Raw genomic sequence first — 14,305 nt, forward strand, 5'->3', positions numbered from 1 at the left:
TCACCTGTGCCAAGAAGCAATTCGTCAATCAACCCATCAAACACAATGTATTGCAGTTCTTTTGCTCAGCGCAAACCAAGCAAGGTAGAGACCATTGAGAGGAACCAGACTCACCTGTAGATGCCTTTGGATGAGTGATCTGAGACCTGTGTGTGTGTGTTGTCTTATATACAGACGGTCCACAGTTCTAACTCTGCACTCCTTTATCGCTACGATAAGAGAGTTTGCACCTGCCATGATAAGTAATGGTGAAATAATGGATGACCTCGAGACAATGTCAATCTGACGATTACCTGGGAAATGTACAGTATGTTGGTTCCAACGGCTACATTACAGTAATGTGTGTATACTGTTGAAAAGTGCCAGTTCTAATCATATAATGGCTAACCTGCCAGACTTCTCTCTAGGAGATGAGATGACTTGTGTTGACTCAGTGATATAAAGTAAAGGTCCCCACTTGCAAATACCCTCCTATCAGCACACTTTTCCCTCGAACGATTAACTTTTGGATTAGGCAGCCATTGTCACGTTCTGACCTTTATTTCCTTTGTTTTTGTCTTTATTTAGTATGGTCAGAGCGTGAGTTGGGGTGGGCAGTCTATGTCTTTTCTATGTTGGGGTTTTGAGTTCAGCCTGGTATGGTTCTCAATCAGAGGCAGCTGTCAATCGTTGTCCCTGATTGAGAATCATACTTAGGTAGCCTGGGTTTCACTTTTGGTTTGTGGGTGTTTGTTTCCGTGTGAGTGTTTGTTGCCACACGGTACTGTTTCGGTTTCGTTCATTTCACGTTTATTGTTTTGTATTTTGTAGTGTTCAGTTTATGTCTTTAAATAAACATTATGGACACTTAACACGCTGCATTTTGGTCCTCCGATCCTCCTTGTTACTTTTCATCCTCATAGGAGGAAGAGGAAAGCCGTTACAGCCTTATTAAGGTACCGGATCTGGGAGGGTGGGTCGGTAGAGGTTTTAAGGCTACTGTACCTCTGATAAAATGCGAAGTCAATCAGCTAGGGATTATTTCATGAACTAAAACTTTCCACCTTCTGCACTACTGTCCCGTCGATGTGGATAGGGGGGTGCTCCCTCTGCTGTTTCCTGAAGTCCACAATCATCTCCTTTGTTTTGTTGATTTTGAGTGTGAAGTTATTTTCCTGACACCAGACTCCGAGGGCCCTCACCTCCTCCCTGTAGGCTGTCTCGTCGTTGTTGGTAATCAAGCCTACCACTGTAGTGTCGTCCGCAAACTTGATGATTGAGTTGAGGCGTGCATGGCCACGCAGTCGTGGGTGAACAGGGAGTACAGGAGAGGGCTCAGAACGCACCCTTGTGGGGCCCCGGTGTTGAGGATCAGCGGGGTTGAGGATCAGCGGGGCCACCTGGCGGCGGCCCGTCAGGAAGTCCAGGACCCAGTTGCACAGGGTGGGGTCGAGACTCAGGGTCTCGAGTTTGATGACGAGTTTGGAGGGTACTATGGTGTTAAATGCTGAGCTGTAGTCGATTCCCAACTGTAGTTTTTTCCCATTTCCACTTTGGGAAAAAATAGTGCCCAAATTAAACGGCCTCGTACTCTGTTCTAGATCATATGATATGCATATTATTATTACCATTGGATAGAAAACACTCTGAAGTTTCTAAAACTGTTTGAATTATATCTGTGAGTAAAACAGAACTCATTTGGCAGGCAAACTTCCAAACAGGAAGTGAAAATTCTGAAATGGGTCTCTCTGAAGGGCTGCTCCTATTCAATTGCCTTGTATTTATGGATATGTATGCACTTCAAACGCCTTCCACTAGATGTCAACAAGCAGTAGAATGTTGAATGAGGTGTCTAGCCTGATGTGGGACCGAATGAGAGCTTTTGGAGTGACAGGTCAGCCATATTGGCAGTATTTTGCTGCGCACCTGGGAGCACCATATAATTTTCTGCAATGCGTTAGGTAGACACGAAGAAATGCTCCGTCTGGGACGTTATTGGATACATATGAGAAAAACATCCTAAAGATGGATTTTCAACTGAGTTTGACCAGTTTATTCGACTTTTATTATGACTTTTGGAATTTTTCGTTCCATGCGCCAAACATTCATGGACACGTGAGCACCATTATGCTAGTCAAAGTTGCTAATTCGACAGAAGAAATGGACATTCTAAAACAAAACAACGATTTATTGTGGAACTGGGACTCCTGGCACTGCATTCTGATCAAAGGTAAGAGAATATTTGTGATGTTATTTCGTATTTTTGTTGATTTTGTTTACTCCAACATGGCGGAGAATGGCTGAGCGCTGTCTCAGATTATTGTATGCTGTGCTTTTTACTAAAGTTATTTTTTTAAATCTAACACAGCGGTTGCATTAAGAACCAGTGTATCTTTAATTATATATCAAACATGTATTTTTCAGCAAAGCTTATGGTGAGTTTTTCTGTTAGATTACGTGACTCTCCAAAATTTCTCCGGACAATTTGTAGCATTTTTGCGCCATGTTCACAATGTAAAACCAGGATTTGTAGCTATATGCACATTGCATAAAATATGCACTTTGCATAAAATATGCACATTGCATATGCATAAAATATGCAAATTTTCGACAAAACATAAATGTATTGTATAACATGATGTTATAAGACTGTCATCTGATGAAGTTGTTCAAAGGTTAGTGATTATTTTTAACTCTATTTGTGGGTTTTGTGAAAGCTATCTTTGCGGTGAAAAAATGGCGTTGTGTTTTGGGCTATTGTGGTGAGCTAACATAAATATATGTTGTGTTTTCGCTGTAAAACATTTAAAAAATCAGACATGTTGTAACGGCTTTCCTCCTCCTCTTCATCAGAAGAGGAGGAGCAGGGATCGAACCAAAATGCAGCTGAGTTTGTAGACATGATTTATTAACGAAAAAAAAACGAACTCGACTAATACACTAACAAAACAAATAAACGGTGTAGACAGATCTGAACGACGGACTCACAATAATACACGAACAGGGAAAAAAGCCTACACATAAATGACACTGAACAAACAAACCGAAACCAGTCCCGTGTGGCGTAACGACATACACAAACACAGGAGACAATCACCCACAACGAACACTGTGAAAACACCTACCTAAATATGACTCTTAATTAGAGGAACGCCAAACACCTGCCTCTAATTAAGAGCCATACCAGGCAACCCTTAAACCAACATAGAAACAGACAACATAGAATGCCCACCCAAACTCACGTCCTGACCAACTAACACATATAACAAACTAACAGAAATAGGTCAGGAACGTGACATAACCCCCCCCATAAGGTGCGAACTCTGGGCGCACCAGCACAAAGTCTAGGGGAGGGTCTGGGTGGGCATCTGACCACGGTGGTGGCTCAGGCTCCGGGCGAGGTCCCCACCCCACCATAGTCAATCCCAGCTTCCATCTCCCCCTATGAATGTCCACCCTCATCCTACCCCCACAAAATCCTCTTGGTAACATCAACAACAGGGGCAGCACCGGGACAGAGGGATAGATCAAGACAGAGGGATAGCTCAAGACAGAGGGATAGATCAGGATATAGAGGTAGCTCAGGATAGAGAGGGAGATCAGGATAGAGGGGCAACTCCGGACTGAAAAGCAGCTCCGGACAGAGAGACAGCTCTGGACTGAGGGGCAGTTCTGGGTAAATAGCCGCTCCGGGCTAAGGGACAGCTCATGACTGGCTAACGGCTCTGGACGCTCATGGCTGGCTGACGGCTCTCGACGCTCATGGCTGGCTCACGGCTCTCGACGCTCATGGCTGGCTGACGGCTCTCGACGCTCATGGCTGGCTGACGACTCTCGACGCTCATGGCTCGCTGACGGCTCTGGACGCTCATGGCTGGCTGAAGGCTCTGGACGCTCATGGCTGGCTGAAGGCTCTGGACGCTCATGGCTCACTGACGGCTCTGGCAGATCCTGTCTGGTTGGCGGCTCTGGCAGATCCTGTCTGGTTGGCGGCTCTGGCAGATCCTGTCTGGTTGGCGGCTCTGGCAGATCCTGTCTGGTTGGCGGCTCTGGCAGATCCTGTCTGGTTGGCGGCTCTGGCAGATCCTGTCTGGTTGGCGGCTCTGGCAGATCCTGTCTGGTTGGCGGCTCTGGCAGATCCTATCTGGTTGGCGGCTCTGGCAGATCCTGTCTGGTTGGCGGCTCTGGCAGATCCTGTCTGGTTGGCGGCTCTGGCAGATCCTGACTGATAACTAGCTCTAGCGGCTCCTGACTGACTATCGGCTCTGACGGCTCGGGACAGACGGGCGGCTCTAATGGCTCAGGACAGACGGATGGCTCAGACGGCGCTGGGGAGACGGATGGCTCAGACGGCGCTGGGGAGACGGATGGCTCAGACGGCGCTGGGGAGACGGATGGCTCAGACGGCGCTGGGGAGACGGATGGCTCAGATGGCGCTGGGGAGACGGATGGCTCAGATGGCGCTGCGGAGACGGATGGCTCAGACTGCACCTGTCTGGCGGAAGGCTCTGGCTGCTCCTGTCTGGCGGAAGGCTCTGTAGGCTCATGGCAGACGGGCAGCTTAGCAGGCTCATGGCAGACAGGCAGTTCATGCGCCGTTGGGCAGACGGCAGACTCTGGCCGGCTGAGACGCACTGTAGGCTTGGTGCGTGGTGCCGGAACTGGAGGCACCTGACTGAGGACACGCACTTCAAGCCTAGTGCGGGGAGCAGGGACAGGGCACACTGGACTCTCAAAGCGTGCTATATTCCTGGTGCGTGGTACCGGCACTGGTGGCACCGGGCTGAGTGCACGCACATCAGGACGAGTACGGGGAGAAACAACAGTGTGCACAGGACTTAGGAGACGCACATGTGGCTTAGTGCGCGGTGCCGGAACTGGAGGCACTAGGCTGGAGACACGCACCATAGGGAGAGTGCGTGGAGGAGGCACAGGGCTCTGAAAACGCACTGGAAGCCTGGTGCGTGGTGTAGGCACTGGTGGTACTGGGCTGGGGCGGGGAGGTAGCGCCGGAAATACCGGACCGTGAAGGCGTACTGGCTCCCTTGAGCACCGAGCCTGCCCAACCTTACCTGGTTGAATGCTCCCCGTCGCCCGACCAGTGCGGGGAGGTGGAATAACCCGCACCGGGCTATGTAGGCGAACCGGGGACACCATGCGTAAGGCTGGTGCCATGTAAGCCGGCCCGAGGAGACGCACTGGAGACCAGACGCGTTGAGCCGGCCTCATGACACCTGGCTCAATGCCCAAACTAGCCCTACCAGTGCTGGGAGGTGGAATAACCCGCACTGGGCTATGCACTCGTACAGGAGACACCGTGCGCTCTACTGCGTAACACGGCGCCTGCCCGTACTCCCGCTCTCCACGGTAAGCCTGGGAAGTGGGCGCAGGTCTCCTACCTGCCCTTGGCCCACTACCTCTTAGCCCCCCCCCCCAAGAAATTTTTGGGGTCTCCTCCCGGACTTCCAGCCACGTCTCCTTGCTGCCTCCTCGTACCAACGCTCTTGGGCTCTCGCAGCCTCCATCTCCTCACGAGCGCGGTGATATTCTCCCGACTGTGCCCATGGACCTCTCCCGTCCAATATTTCCTCCCAAGTCCATGATTCCTGTGTATAATCCTGCTTAACTTCACGCCGCTTGGTTCTGGATTGGTGGGTGATTCTGTAACGGCTTTCCTCCTCCTCTTCATCAGAAGAGGAGGAGCAGGGATCGAACCAAAATGCAGCTGAGTTTGTAGACATGATTTATTAACGAAAAAAAAACGAACTCGACTAATACACTAACAAAACAAATAAACGGTGTAGACAGATCTGAACGACGGACTCACAATAACACTCAAGAACGCACGAACAGGGAAAAAAGCCTACACATAAATGACACTGAACAAACAAACCGAAACCAGTCCTGTGTGGCGTAACGACATACACAAACACAGGAGACAATCACCCACAACGAACACTGTGAAAACACCTACCTAAATATGACTCTTAATTAGAGGAACGCCAAACACCTGCCTCTAATTAAGAGCCATACCAGGCAACCCTTAAACCAACATAGAAACAGAAAACATAGAATGCCCACCCAAACTCACGTCCTGACCAACTAACACATATAACAAACTAACAGAAATAGGTCAGGAACGTGACACATGTTGGCTGGATTCACAAGATGTTTATCTTTCATTTGCTGTATTGGACTTGTGATTTCATGAAATTATATTATATGATATTCCCTGTGGCGCTAGACTAGGCTATGCTAGTCAGCGTTTCTGATGAGGAGGATACCGGATCTGGGAGGGTGGGTCGGTAGAGGTTTTAAGGCTACTGTACCTCTGATAAGATACGATGTCAATCAGCCAGGGATTATTTCATGAACTGACATGACACATTTATAAGAACATTCACAATGTTAACAAATATCTTGGGGATTATTTAAAGATGAATGTCACTATATGTTTCAAATAGAAAACCAAAAGGGCATTCAACACAAAACACAACGTTACTTCAGGGCCAAGTGGCCGTATGTCTTCATTGATCAGCAACAAAAATATACATGTCATGGTCCTTTGAGATTTAAAAAATACTCCTCTATTCAAATATGTTTTATACGATAGATACACAAGAAGTAAAAGGTCAACAACCCCAGCCCCCCAAATATGTACAGTTGAAGTCAGAAGTTTACATACACCTTAGCCAAATACATTTAAACTCAGTTTTTCACAATTCCTGACATTTAATCCTAGTAAAACTGCCCTGTTTTAGGTCAGTTAGGATCACCACTTTATTTTAAGAATGTGAAATGTCAGAATAATAGTAGAGAGAATTATTTATTTCAGCTTTTATTTCTTTCATCACATTCCCAGTGGGGTCAGAAGTTTACATACTAATTGAGTGTATTTGGTAGCATTGACTTTAAATTGTTTAATTTAGGTCAAACGTTTCAGGTAGCCTTCCACAAGCTTCCCACAATGAGTCGGGTGAATTTTGACCTATTCTTCCTGACAGAGCTGGTGTAACTGAGTCAGATTTGTAGTTCTCCTTGATCGCACAAGGTTTTTCAGTTCTGCCCACTAATTTTCCATAGGAGTGAGGTCAGGGCTTTGTGAAGGCCACTCTAATACCTTGACTTTGTTGTTCTTTTTGCCACAACTTTGGAAGTATGCTTGGGGTCATTGTCCATTTGGAAGACCCATTTGCGACCAAGTTTTAACTTCCTGGCTGATGTCTTGAGATGTTGCTTCAATATATCCACATAATTTTTCAAACCCCATGATGCCATCTATTTTGTGAAGTGCACCTGTCCCTCCTGCAGCTAAGCACCCCCACAACATGATGCTGCCACCCTGTGCTTCACGGTTGGGATGGTGTTCTTCGGCTTGCAAGCCTCCCCCTTTTTCCTCCAAACATAACGATGGTCATTACGGCAAAACAGTTCTGTTTTTGTTCCATCAGACCAGACGACATTTCTACAAAAAGTACGATCTTTGTCCGCATGTGCAGTTGCAAACTGTAGTCTGGCTTTTAATGGCGGTTTTGGAGCAGTGGCTTCTTCCTTGCTGAGCGATGTCGATATAGGACTCATTTTACTGTGGCTATAGATACTTTTGTACCTGTTTCCTCCAGCATCTTCACAAGGTCCTTTGCTATTGTTCTAGGATTGACTTGCACTTTTCACACCAAAGTACGTTCCTCTCTAGGAGGTAGAATGTGTCTCCTTCCTGAGCGGTATGATGGCTGCATGGTCCTATGGTGTTTATACTTGCGTACTATTGTTTGTACAGATGAACGTGGTACCTTCAGGCATTTGTAAATTGCTCCCAAGGATGAACCAGACTTGTGGAGGTCTACAATTATTTTCTGAGGTCTTGGCTGATTTCTTTAGATTTCCCATGATGTCAAGCAAAGAGGCACTGAGTTTGAAGGTAGGCCTTGAAATACATCCACAGGTATACCTCCAATTGACTCAAATTATGTCAATTAGCCTATCAGAAACTTCTAAAGCAATGACATCCTTTAATGGAATTTTTTGTTTAAAGTCACAGTCAACTTAGTGTATGCAAACTTCTGACCCACTGGAATTATGATACAGTGAATTATAAGTGAAATAATCTGTCTGTAAACAATTGTTGGAAAAATTACTTGTGTCATGCACAAAGTAGATGTCCTAACCGACTTGCCAAAACTATAGTTTGTGTTACGTGTTATAAGTGTTACACTATAAGTGTTAAACAAATCAAAATATATTTTGATGACAGCTTTGCAAACTCTTGGCATTCTCTCAACCAGCTTCATGAGGTAATCACCTGGAATGCATTTCAAATAACACGTGTGCCATGTTAAAAGGTCATTTGTGGAATTTCTTTCCTTCTTAATGCGTTTCAGCCAATCAGTTGTATTGTGACAAGGTATGGGTGGTATACAGAAGATAGCCCTATTTGGTAAAAGACCAAGTCCACATTATGGCAAGAACACCTCAAATAAGCAAAGAGAAATGTCAGTCCATCATTACTGAAAGACATGAAGGTCAGTCAATCTGGAAAATGTCAAGAATTTTTAAAGTTTCTTCAAGCGCAATCGCAAAACCATCAAGCACTATGATGAAACTAGCTCTCTTGAGGACCGTCACAGGAAAGGAAGACCCAGAGTTACCTCTAATGCAAAGGATAAGTTCATTAGAGTTACCAGCCTCAGGTTGCAGCCCAAATAAATGCTTCACAGAGTTCAAGTCACAGACACATCTCAACATCAACTGTTCAGAGGAGACTGCATGAATCAGGCCTTCATGGTCGAATTGCTGCAAAGAAACCACTGCTTAAGGACACAAATAAGAAAAAAGAGGCTTGATTGGGCCAAGAAACACGAGCAATGGACATTAGACTGGTGAAAATCAGTCTGTTGGTCTGATTAGTCCAAATTTGAGATTTTTGGTTCCAACCGCCGTGTCTTTGTGAGACGCAGAGTAGGCGAACGGATGATCTCTGCGTGTGTGGTTCCCTCCTTGAAGCATGGAGGAGGAGGTGTGATGCTGTGGGGGTGCTTTGCTGGTGACACTGTCAGTGATTTATTTAGAATTCAAGGCACACTTAACCAGCATTCTCCAGCGATACGCCATCCCATCTGGTGTGGGACTGTCATCTGCACTTAGTGGGACTATAAATTTGTTTTTCAACAGAACAATGATCCAACACACCTCTCGGCTGTGTAAGGGCTATTTGACCAAAAAGGAGAGTGATGGAGTGCTGCATCAGATGACCTGGCCCCCACAATCACCCGACCTCAACCCATTTGAGATGGTTTGGGATGAGTTCGACCGCAGAGTGAAGGAAAAGCAGCCAACAAGTGCTCAGCATATGTGGGAACTCCTTCAAGACTGTTGGAAAAGCATTCCAGGTGAAGCTGGTTGAGAGAATGCCAAGAGGGTGCAAAGCTGTCATCAAGGCAAAGGGTGGCTACTATTTGTTTAACACTATTTTGGTTACTACATGATTCCATATGTGTCATTTAATAGTTTTGATGTCTTCACTATTATTCTACAATGTAGAAAATAGTAAAAATAAAGAAAAACCCTTGATTGAGTAGGTGTGTCCAGACTGGTACTGTACAAATGTAGAATTTCTAATGCAGAAGCACTAGTAAATAGGTAAAAAATCTCATCATACATATGTAGAAATTCAAACGCAGAAGCAGTAATAAATGGGTAAACAACAGTGGGAAAACTTGTATCTTGAAGTATAGTAGACACTTCATAGCTTAGTGGAACCGTAAAGGTTCATACATTATATACCCATAGTAGTAGGCACTTTAATCTATGTCAGTCTCTCTCCATTTCTCTCTCTCTCTCTCAATCTCTGTCTGTCTCAGGGCCCTCTGCGATCCAGGTTTGCCCTGCACCTCACTCCAGGGCCTTCATGTTGATCACTTCCACCTCCACTAGATGCCTGGGGGGGCTTCTGAGCTGTATCAGCCGAGTGAGAGCTCCCTGAGTGTCTGCCTAAATGTCTAGGAAACTGGCTGGCTCCAGGACACCTGGAAGGTCTGGTGCCCACGCCCAGGCCAGAGCTCCTGTGGGTGGGCTTTGTTGCCTCAGAGAGGTAGGTGTCTCTAGGTGGGTGTGGGTGAGGTTGGAGAAAGGCAGACTCGGAGTAGGAGCTGCAAATGCGAGGGAGGGAGGGAGGGATTGATGGAGGGAGGGAGGGCAGGAGAGAGGGGTAATGGGGTTAAAAGATTGAGGAGAGGAAGGGAGTTAGATGATCAATGTCAAGAATAAAACCATAAATATAAACGGTACAGCATATGTTCATTGCAGGAAATATGTTGGGAGCATATAGTCAGGGCAAGATACTGTATGTCTAGAGCTTAGGTCTGGAGTGTACTGGTCAGGCAGGTCTTACGTGTGTTCCCGGGGGAGTAGCAGCCACTGTCTGATGTTGAGGGACTGTCGGACACTCCTGTGTCTGCTGCTATAGGCCTCAGCAGGTCCTCCTCTGAAACACCATGAGAGACAACAGAGCTGTTTTAGATGTTTTCACACACACACCAGACAGGGTTAGGACATTGGCTTGCAGGTTGTGACTGTGGCTGTAGCTGGGGTCTGGAGGCAGGTCAGACAGGGATATTGGGATGGACCCACACATACTGAGGAGGAGGGGAGGGAGTTGAGGGTGGGGGGGGGGGGGGGGGCGTAGCTTCATTAGGGCTTTCTTCCTCTAGAGGCAGACAGGAAGGACCCAGGGATGATGCCAAGGCATGGCAGCGCGACGAAGTTCTGGGCTGGGGGTGTAGAACAGAAGGTCTGACTGAGGGTCCCACACCACCGCATGCTGCACGTACTACGACCCAGGACACACACACACTAATAGGTATTGTCGTGTTACCTATTTGAAATAGTACTACCTAAAGCCTCAATCTTCTGCTTTCCTTGTGTTCCAGTAGGAGAGTGAATATGAGACTATGAAGTCTGGCAATGCGAGACTACAGTATTTACCTGTGTTGTCGGTCTCCAGGTGAAACAGGTCCAGACCACAGTGTTGGAACGTTCCCTCACCTTCCCTCTGCGGGTGGCGCAAGCTGTTTTTTAGTCACCCCGTACAGACTGATCTCGCTTCTGCTCCCCTTCACTCGCACTCAGGGCTGTCAATTGTGTGTGTGTGTGTGTGTGTGTGTGTGTGTGTGTGTGTGTGTGTGTGTGTGTGTGTGTGTGTGTGTGTGTGTGTGTGTGTGTGTGTGTGTGTGTGTGTGTGTGTGTGTGTGTGTGTGTGTGTGTGTGTGTGTGTGTGTGTGTGTGTGTGTGTGGACGTGTTTAACTATTCTTGTGGGGACCAGAATTCCCTACAAGAATAGTAAACGAACAAAAAGTTGACCAGTTGGGGACATTTTGTTAGTCCCCACAAGGTCAAATGCTATTTCTAGGGGGTTTAGGGTTAAGGTTAGAATTAGTGTTAGGGTTAGAATTAAGTTAAATATTAAGGTTAGGAGCTAGGGATAGGTTTAGGGTTAGGAAAAAGTTTAGGATTTTTGGGTTAGGGTTAGGTTTAGGGTTAGGGTTAAGGTTAGGTTAGAGTACGGGTTAGGATTAGGGTTAGGTTTAGGGTTAGGGGTTAGGGAAAATAGGATTTTGAATGGGACTGAGTTGTATGTCCCCACAAGGTTAGCTGTACAAGACTGTGTGTGTGTGTGTGTGTGTGTGTGTGTGTGTGTGTGTGTGTGTGTGTGTGTGTGTGTGTGTGTGTGTGTGTGTGTGTGTGTGTGTGTGTGTGTGTGTGTGTGTGTGTGTGTGTGTCTGTGTGTGTGTGTGTGTGTGTGTGTTTTTTTAGCATTCCAGACATCATAGCAATGGTGAGAGACATCTCCATAGCACTGATGTCACGCCCTGACCTTAGATGGTTTGGTCAGGGTGTGATTTGTGGTGGGCATTCTATGTTTCGTTTTCTATGATTTTATTTTTCTATGTTTTGGCCGGGTATAGTTCTCAATCAGGGACAGCTGTCTATCGTTGTCTCTGATTGGGAATCATACTTAGGTATCCCTTTTTCCCTCCTTTAGTGTGGGAAGTTGTCTTTGTTTGTGGCACTATAGCCCTTAAGCTTCACGGTCGTTTTTGTATTGTTTATTGTTTTGTTGGTGTCATTCCTAAATAAAAGTAATGTACGCTCACCACGCTGCACCAATTACACTCATTGGAGTCGATTACACACATTGGAGTCAATTACGCTCATTGGAGTCAATTACGCTCATTGGAGTCGATTACACACATTGGAGTCAATTACGCTCATTGGAGTCGATTACACACATTGGAGTCGATTACACACATTGGAGTCAATTACACACATTGGAGTCAATTACGCTCATTGGAGTCAATTACGCTCATTGGAGTCAATTACGCTCATTGCAGTCAATTACGCTCATTGGAGTAAATTACGCTCATTGGAGTCGATTACACACATTGGAGTCAATTACACACATTGGATTCAATTACGCTCATTGGAGACGATTACACTCATTGGAGTCGATTACACACAATGGAGTCAATTACGCTCATTGGAGTCGATTACACACATTGGAGTCAATTACACTCATTGGAGTCGATTACACACATTGGAGTCAATTACGCTCATTGGAGACAATTACACTCATTGGAGTCGATTACACACAATGGAGTCAATTACGTTCATTGGAGTCGATTACACACATTGGAGTCAATTACACTCATTGGAGTCGATTACACACATTGGAGTCAATTACGCTCATTGGAGTCGATTACACACATTGGAGTCAATTACACACATTGGAGTCAATTACGCTCATTGGCGTCAATTACACTCATTGGTGCCAAATACACTCATTGGAGTCAATTACACTCATTGGAGTCAATTACACTCATTGGAGTCGATTACACACATTGGAGTCAATTACACTCATTGGAGTCAGTTACACTCATTGGAGTCAATTACACTCATTGGCACCAATTACACTCATTGGAGTCAATTACAGACATTGGAGCCAATTACACTCATTGAGGCCAATTAAACTCATTGGAGCCAACTACAATCATTGGAGCCAATTAAACTAATTGAAGCCAATTACATTCATTGGATCCAATTAACTCATCGGAGCCAATTAAACTAATTGGAGCCAATTACAGTCACTGGAGTATTTGACATAGGCTTTGAAAAAGCACCTGTGTATGAATGCGGACAGTACCATTAGTACTTCCTAGAAATTAGACTTTAAGGATGCTTCTTTTAATGTTAGCTCACATAATATAATTTTAAACTTACAATTACACTTTAAGGATGTTTATTTTAAGGACCCTGAACTCTCGTGTATTTTCTGAGCTATGCAACGCTTTTACAACATACAGAAGTGTGCTGGTTATCAAGGGGCAAAGTATTGTCACATTTTTTTAAATTGAGAGACGAGCTTAAAGTTTTCTTTACTGACCAGCATTTTCACTTGTCTGACCGCTTGCATGATGACAAGTGTCTCACACGACTGGCCAATCTGGGTGATGTTTTTTCTCACCTGAATGATCTGAATCTAGGATTACAGAGACTCTCCGCAACTATATCCAATGTGCGGAACAAAATTGAGGCTATGATTAAGAAGTTGGAGCTCTTCTCTGTCTGCATCAACAAGGACAACACACAGGTCCATCATTGTATGATTTTTTGTGTGCAAATGAACTCAAGCTTACAGACAATGTCAAATGTGATATAGCGAAGCACCGAGTCAGTTGGGTGCGCAATTACGCAGGTACTTTCCTGAAACGGATGACACAAACCCCTGGATTCGTTATGCCTTTCATGCCCTGCCTCCAGTCCACTTACTGATATCTGAACAAGAGAGCCTCATCGAAATTGCAACAAGCGGTTCTGTGAAATTTTTATTTAATTTAACCAGAAGCCACTGCCAGATTACTGGATTGGGCTGCGCTCAGAGTATCCTGTCTTGGCAAATCACGCTGTTAAGACACTGATGCCCTTTTCAACTACGTACCTATGTGAGAGTGGATTCTCAGCCCTCACTAGCATGAAAACTAAATACAGGCACAGACTGTGTGCGGAAAATGATTTAAGACTGAGACTCTCTCCAATACAACCCAACATTGCAGAGTTATGAGCATCCTTTCAAGCACACCCTTCTCATTAACCTGTGGTGAGTTATTCACAATTTTATATGTAAGATGGTTAAATACAGAGCAACATTATTGATTATTATATTATTATTTATGCCCTGGTCCTATAAGAGCTCTTTGTCACTTCCCACGAGCCGGGTTGTGACAAAAAACTCACACTCATTCTCATGTTTAATAAATGTATTGTATAGTG

This window comes from Salvelinus fontinalis, chromosome 1, assembly GCF_029448725.1.
Source record: "Salvelinus fontinalis isolate EN_2023a chromosome 1, ASM2944872v1, whole genome shotgun sequence".
Classification (NCBI taxonomy): domain Eukaryota; kingdom Metazoa; phylum Chordata; class Actinopteri; order Salmoniformes; family Salmonidae; genus Salvelinus; species Salvelinus fontinalis.